This window comes from Camelina sativa, unplaced genomic scaffold (genome assembly GCF_000633955.1).
Source record: "Camelina sativa cultivar DH55 unplaced genomic scaffold, Cs unpScaffold00551, whole genome shotgun sequence".
Taxonomy (NCBI): domain Eukaryota; kingdom Viridiplantae; phylum Streptophyta; class Magnoliopsida; order Brassicales; family Brassicaceae; genus Camelina; species Camelina sativa.
The window spans coordinates 104318-112269 of record NW_010921728.1 but is presented as its reverse complement, the minus strand read 5'-3'; positions in this window follow the sequence as shown (position 1 = coordinate 112269).

Sequence of the window (7952 nt, the reverse complement as noted above, 5' to 3'; positions counted from 1 at the left end):
CAAAACACCGACGGGCTTACCTCATACCATTCATGTACGTTTCCATTTAGAGATCCATCTAACGAAATAATCCAAAACATGATACATGCATGTTTCCAATTTGTATTATAACTCGAAAATGCATGCATGCATGTTTCCAATTTGTATTATAAAGAATCTAATAATCGATGAACGAAACTCACGTGATTATCTTTGGAGAATCGCAAACCCTTTCCTGCAATTGGAAACTGTATTCACCTTCATCCTCCTCCTTGGAGCAACTTATCAAAACTTCTTACTTGTTAACTCTGCAAACTGTCTTTCACCACTAGTTGATTAGAGATTTATCGAAGCTCGTCTTCAATGTTGAATCATATCCATCGAAATTGCGCATCTCTTTGGAAACTCATTGAACCTATATATTTATTTACTTTTCATGTACTATTTGAGTTTTAAGTAGCTAGTGTGCACTTCCTCTTTTGAGGATTTAATGGAATAAAGTGATTGTTTCACCAAAACAACCTTAACTGTAATTGTGCTCAAGAAGTATTTGCAACAAAGTATTTGCTGAACCTCGTTAAAACTTGTGTGTCTCTTGTCTCTTCTACACTAACATCATATCCATCGAGATTGTGCATCTCTTTAAAACTCATTAAGTTTGATGATTCATTAGTAGTAAATGTTTAGATGATCTCGCTTATAGGGTACTTAAACTATAGCTTTAACATAAAATGAAAAATTCTAATATATATGAAGTCAAGAAACAAAAAAAAAAAAAATTGTACTTGAAATCATAATATTTTGTCTAAGAGCTTGAAAATGTATATATATATGTAAAGTTATTACTAGCAACTTTAAAATCCAGCCATGTAGTTAAAGCTTTGTTAAAAAAAAAAGGGCATTTTCGAAAATAAATCTTATTCAATGTTCATTTTCAAAATTTTTTTTTTACTATATACAAAATGACTAAATTCTAAATCCTAAACTCCAAATAATAAATTCTACCTCTTAAAACTTAATGACCAGACCTTTTTTCTTTATTTTAATATAATAATTAACTAGTGATACTCACAAACACCCTAGCAACAGTCAATACAAACAGCAGAAATAACAACAACATTAAACCAGAAATTATCCAACAAAAAATCTAATAAATAATTAAAAATTATTCAATAATTAACAATTATTCAATCTAACATAAGCCGATAAATAAATCATCCAACAATTTCATGAAGCATTAAACCAGCATCCTAACAACATTCTAATGACCCGACTCTAGCAACCTAACAGAAGTCAGACATCAATCAAACGAACCACTAGAACATCCTCCTCTTTATCGCCTTGATTTTACAGTCACACTTTTGCTTTATGTGCACCACAAAAAGAATGGGACGCATGAGTTACCAGATATATTTAATGATGCGATCCTCCCATCCACCGGACTATACACATAAGCGAAAAGACAAACACAAACATTTCACAAAAAGAAAGCAAACCAGACTACTCTGAACATATATGTCGACTGAAACCCCTCATCGTCATGGTCGAGTCTGAACCCTTGCGTCGATCGACGCACTGCTTGCATCGATCGATGCTTCCTCGTGTCTCCACCAAAACCCTTGTTGCATCGTGTAACGCCACGATCGCCAGCTCTTAGTGGGCCCGATGTCCAATCCCAGTCCATGGGTCCATTTTCCTCAACGGGCCTCATATCCTCTCACTAGGCCCGTGAGCTCATCCATATCTTACAGCCAGTTTGCTACATCTGGAAGGCTTTAAAGACTTGTTTACCGTCCCTACAAATCACCACCTGTGTTTTAACCTCACTCGCACAGCTCCAACAATCACTTCTCGTAAGGTCACACATCCTAAGACTTCTCCAACTCAAGCACGCTTTACTGTGGAGTTCTCTCAGGACTCTTGACCGAATAGATAAACGCACTTTGGTGACATAGATTGATGTGAGCGCCGGACAGAAAGCCGACAAAGACACGCTGGACGCGACCGAGATGCCTGACCAAGACACACCAGATGCAGCCAAGACGCCTACTGCGAACGTGGCCAAGGCACCAATAGTTCTCCCGGGAGCCATGACTCGATCAAGGAGCTCAGCAAAGGCGACCAAGCAGCAGATCAACCTCTTCGTACGATCGTTCATGCAAAAACACCCAGCCAATGAAGAGCCTGAAGGTTCAGTTCGCATGGCCTTCACTCTTACCCAAGAGTGAAGGCAAACAAAGTCACTAAGGTGAGGAATTGTACTCTTTTTCCTCACTCCGGGTTTTTTCCCATTGGGTTTACCGGAGGAGGTTTTAACGAGGCAAGCAACCTAGTGCAAAACGTCTAAGGTCAAGTCGCTTCCCACGTCAAGGCCAAAGGCGGTTATCTTTCTTTCCTTTTGTTTTTAGTTTAATTTGAACTTGGAATATTCTCTTTTGAACATTGAGAGTGTTTTGTGGCTAAGCGTGTTAGTCAAAGGAGGGGACGTGTTCTCTTTGCAAAGAGAACACGTCAAAGGACGATGTGCGGACCAAGATGAGTCCGCGTGTCCTTAAGCCCCTTCCTAAACCTAGCTATTTAAACCCCTCTTAGCTCTCTTGTAGTTCTTTAGACTTGAATGAAAATAAAACTTTTCTCAAAGAGAGATTCTTTGATCTTGTCTCCTTCATTTCATTAGTTCAATCCGGGATTGTCTAAGGAAAGAACCCTAGCTAACTTCGAACCGGATTCGTTGCTAGTTAGCGACCGTATCACGAGGAGAGCCAAACCTCTTGTGTCGTCACTCAATCCCCCTCCTCTTTCACCGTTCTATTTCATCTCGTAACCACCATCGTGTCCCACCGTAACCTCTCTTAGTCGTTCCGCATCCGTTCCATCCGTATCGCATCCGTCCGACCTGAACGTGGCTTCATGACCGTTCTTCCGATCGGCTCGTTGCAATCTCTTCAACCTCCATTTCCCTCATTTGTTTTGTTCCTAGATCCGAAGCCACAAGCCTTGTCCGAGGAAAGCATCATCTAGAACGAGCTGTCCGAGAGCTCTTCTCTTATCCGTTCCGCAAGCGCGACCTTCGGTCACATCAGCTTGGTATCAGAGCTTCAAATCTCCTGCAAGGTTGTTTCGTTCTAAAACTCTTTCCTTTTGTTTAAAGCTTCAATCTTTAGCTTGTTAGGTAGCTTAGTATGCATCCTCTTGTTTCGCATATTCCGATTAGTCATTTGGTATAATTTGGTGCATCTTTGGTGTTGTTAAGAGTTGATTTAGGTTGTTAAGCGTTTGTTTTGTTCATCTTGTTCGTCTTAGTGTTCATCCGTGTTCTTGTGTAGAAACTTTAGATCGATAAAGCTAGGATCTTGTTGCATAAACGTGTTTTTACTTTTGGTCATAAAGCATTTCTTGTCGCGTAGTACTTTTGCTTTATTGCTTTTGTTTAGTCATAGGTTTGAATTTGGTGAGCTGTATTCAATTATTTGGTGACGAAATAAGAATCTATTGTGTGGTCCTATTGAACGAGTGATACTCACGCGTTGAGCTTTTGTTTTGTTTTGCGAGGTTTAAATTCAAACCGCGTCACCAAGCTACATGTCACCATAGACCGTACGGACGATGGCCAAAGAACCACCCCCTGCACCACCCGAGATAGGAGCCACCCTCGCCGCATTACGAACCGGCATAGAGCAGCTCGTGAAGATCCTTTACCCGTATCGAACTGTTAAACCCTCCCCGTGAAGATCCTTTACCCGCAAGGCGACCACGACGAGAACCGGTGAGCGACCAGTCCGATGAAGACTTTGAACCAAGGCCTCGACGACATCATCGACATGACGATCCGTACGATGAAGCCCCAAGGCACCACGAACCAGCTCATAAGATGATAGCATGGAGCACCTATACTCGTTCCACGCTTATCTGTAGTTACGCAAGGTTCAATATGCCGTAGCTCAGTTCACCGACCACGCCTTCACCTGGTGGGATCGCCTTGAAGCTGAGCAACACCGCAACCGAGAACGACCTATCACCGTTTGGGAAGTCTTAAAGGTCAAGATGCGACGGTGCTACGTACCCTCGTTCTATCACCGTGAGCTCCAGAAGAAGTTCTGGAGGCTCACTCAAGGCACACGCACCGTAGAAGAGTAATTCGAGGAGTTTGAGCATTTACGCAACCGTTTGCAAGTCAACGACTCCGAAGAGTCACACATGGCATAGTTCTTGGACGGGTTACAAGAACGCATCACGCGCAAGGTCGAGCGCCAGCCCTATCAAACCTTTGAGGAGTTGTTGCATCTCTCTGTGCAAATTGAGAGTCAGATTAAGAAGAAGAACGCCTCCGTGACTCGCACCAGAACTCAGAGAACTCCAAATTGGTCTCCTAACGCATCATCATCAAACCGTTTCCAAGAGAAGCCAAAGGCGACCAATGCTGACACAAGGTTCAAACCGAGAGAGCCGGCCACCAATGAGTGCCAAGATCCGCGACGCAACACTACCGACATCCAGAGCCGTGATATTGCGTGTTTCAAATGTCAAGGGAGAGGCCACTACTCTCGTGAGTGTCCGAACGCACGCACCATGATCCTTACCGAATCAGGCGAGCTCGAGTCCAACGACGAGGCGACCGAAGAAAACGTTTGAGTAGAGGCGGAGCTGGAAGAAGCTATAGCCGAGCCCGATGTAGGAGAGCTCTTGATGATTCGCTGCATCCTAAGCACCAACGTAGCAGCCGCCGATGACGCAAACCAGCGCGACAACATCTTCCACACTAGGTGCACTGTAAGTGGTAAAGTTTGTCGCTTGATTATAGACGGTGGATCTTGTACCAATGTTGCAAGTTCTAGTCTTGTCAAGAAATTGTCTCTTGTGACCACAAACCACCCTCGTCCCTATCGTTTAAAATGGTTGAATGACAAGACCGTGATCCATGTCAAGGAATATGTCATGGTCTTGTTTAGTGTCGGTCCGGACCAAGTCCTATGCGACGTGGTGCCTATGCAAGCTAGCCACCTCTTATTGGGGCGACCATGGCAGTTTGATAAGCAAACCACGCATTGCGGCCACACAAACCAATATTTCTTCGTCCATGACAACAAACGTATTTGCTTGAAACCCTTGAACCCCACGCAAGTTCATGAAATGCAAAGTAGGTTGTCTAAAGACTCGGACGATAAATAGAACTTTTTGATTCAGTATGGTGATGTTAGGAAGTCCATTAGGGACACTAGCCAAGTGTTACTGATGGTTTTCTGAGATGCATTGCTTTCAGGCCTTGAAAGATCGATAGACGCCCTACCGGAGGTGATACGTGACGTCCTTGGGGGCTTCTCCGATGTGTTCCCTGAAGAACTTCCTGAAGGTCTACCACCGATCAGAGGCATTGAACACCAAATTGATCTCATTCCAGGATGTCACAGCTACCTAACCGGCCAGCCTATCGAGTCAACCCCGAAGAGGCGAAGGAGCTGGAGCGTCAAGTGTCCGACCTCATGGCGCAAGGATACATTCATGAAAGCTTGAGCCCGTGTGCAGTTCCTGTTCTCCTCGTGCCCAAGAAGGACGGTTTGTGGCGCAGGTGTGTTGACTATCGAGCTGTCAACAACATCACCATCAAGTACCGACATCCTATTCCGAGGCTTGATGATATACTCGATGAACTAAGTGGCGCCAGCGTCTTCTCAAAGATCGATTTGAAGAGTGACTACCATCAAGTTTGCATGAAGGAGGGCGATGAATGGAAGACAGCCTTCAAAACAAAATAGGGTTTGTACGAATAGTTGGTAATGCCATTCGGTCTTTCTAACGCCCCTTCTACATTTATGCGTCTCATGAACCACATTTTAAGAGCTTTCATAAATAAGTTTGTAGTGGTTTACTTTGATGACATCCTCGTGTATAGCTCTAGTCTGTCCGAACATGTTAAGCATTTGGAATCTGTCTTGTTTACTCTCTGCGAAGAGCAACTGTACGCCAACTTGAAAAAGTGCATCTTTGCTGCTGATGAATTAGTGTTTTAAGGTTTTGTTGTAAGTTCACAGGGCCTTAAGGTCGATGGAGAGAAGATACGCACGATAGAGGAGTGGCCTACGCCAACAAGCATCACACAAGTCCGATTGTTCCAAGGTCTCGCGAGCTTTTATTGGAGGTTCGTGAAGGACTTCAGTACGATCGCCGCACCCCTCACCGCCGTGATCAAGAAGAATCAGGAGTTTAAGTGGGGAAAAGAGCAAGACCGAGCGTTCACCGAGCTCAAGCGCCGCCTAACGCAAGCCCCTTTGTTGACCTTACCCGACTTCAACAAGACATTTGAAGTTGAATGTGACGCTTTGGGAGTTGGGATCGGTGCGGTTCTTACTCAGGGAGGCAAGCCCGTGGCGTACTTCAGTGAGAAACTTAGTGGTGCAGCACTCAACTACCCGACTTACGACAAGGAACTATACGCCCTCGTCCGAGCAATGGAGGTTTGGCAACACTACTTGTTGGCGCGAGAGTTCATGATTCACACCGATCACGAGACGTTGAAGCATCTTCGCGGCCAAACCAACCTCAAGAGAAGACACGCGAAATGGTTGGAGTTCGTTGAGTCATTCCCATACGTCATCAAGTACAAGAAAGGGAATGAAAACGTGGTAGCCGATGCTTTGTCAAGAAGGCACACTCTCATCACTACAATAGACGCTCGAGTGTTGGGTTTTGAAAGAATCAAGGATGCATACGCTGGAGACGCTGAGTTTGGTGACTGTTTCCAGAATCATGGGAAGGGGATTTACACCGAGTTCTATCTTCATGAGGGATTCCAGTTCCGCGGCGGACGGCTTTGTATCCCAATCGGGTCCATTCGCGAGTTGCTTGTATGAGAAGCTCACAACAGAGGCCTGTCAGGTCACTTCGGCATCACCTAGACGCTAGCCGTGCTTCAAGAGCATTTCTACTGGCCGATAATGCGCAGCATTGTCGAGAAGCACTGCGGACGTTGCATAGTGTATCGAGCCTCGAAGTCGACAACGCACCCACACGGCCTCTACATGCCCTTACCGGTGCTCACATCGCCTTGGATTGACTTGTCTATGGATTTTATCCTCGCCCTACCTCTCTTAGCGCATAAGGATAACATTATGGTGGTTGTGGACAGGTTCTCAAAGATGGCACACTTTGTACCGTGCAACAAGAACAATGACGACGTGCAACTGGCGAACTTGTTCTTCAGTCAAGTGATCAGGCTTCATAGCGTGCCACGCACTATCATCTCTGACCGAGACTCAAAGTTCCTCGGTCACTTCTGGCAAACCAACTGGAGGAAACTAGGCACAAAGCTTCTCTACTCCACCGCCGCTCACCCACAAACCCACGGCCAAACGGAGGTCGTAAACCGATCAATAGGCGCCTTGCTTAGGACGGCGATCGCGAGTAATAAGGGTTCCTGGCTTGAGTGCTTTCCCATCATAGAGTTCGCCTACAACCAAGTCGTCCACTTGTCCACGAAGAAGTCTCCTTTTGAAGTCGCGTATTGGTTCAAACCGCTTACACCATTGGATCTTCTTCCTCTACCACCGGACGAAACCGAGAACCAAGACGGAGCCGCAAGAGCAGAACTAGTCAAGAATCTGCATGAGGAGGTTCGAGCCAACATCAAGAGAAGGAACGAACAATAAAAGCGCTTCTTGAACCAAGGACGCAAGCCGATGTTATTCAAACCCGGCGATTGGGTGTGGTTGAATTTGAGGCCAGAACGGTTCCAGCAGAAGCGCAAGGATAAGCTTAGCCCATGAGGAGACGGTCCATTCCGAGTCGTTGAGAAGATCAATGACGATGCCTACCGACTCGAGCTTCCAGGTGAGTATACCACATCAACTTCTTTCAATGTCACTTACCTCGTTCTGTTTGATGTAGGTGAAGACAGAGATGTTTTGGGGACAAAACCTTTTCAAGGGGGAGGGAATGATGTGAGCGCCAGACAGGAAGCCGACCAAGACACGCTGGAC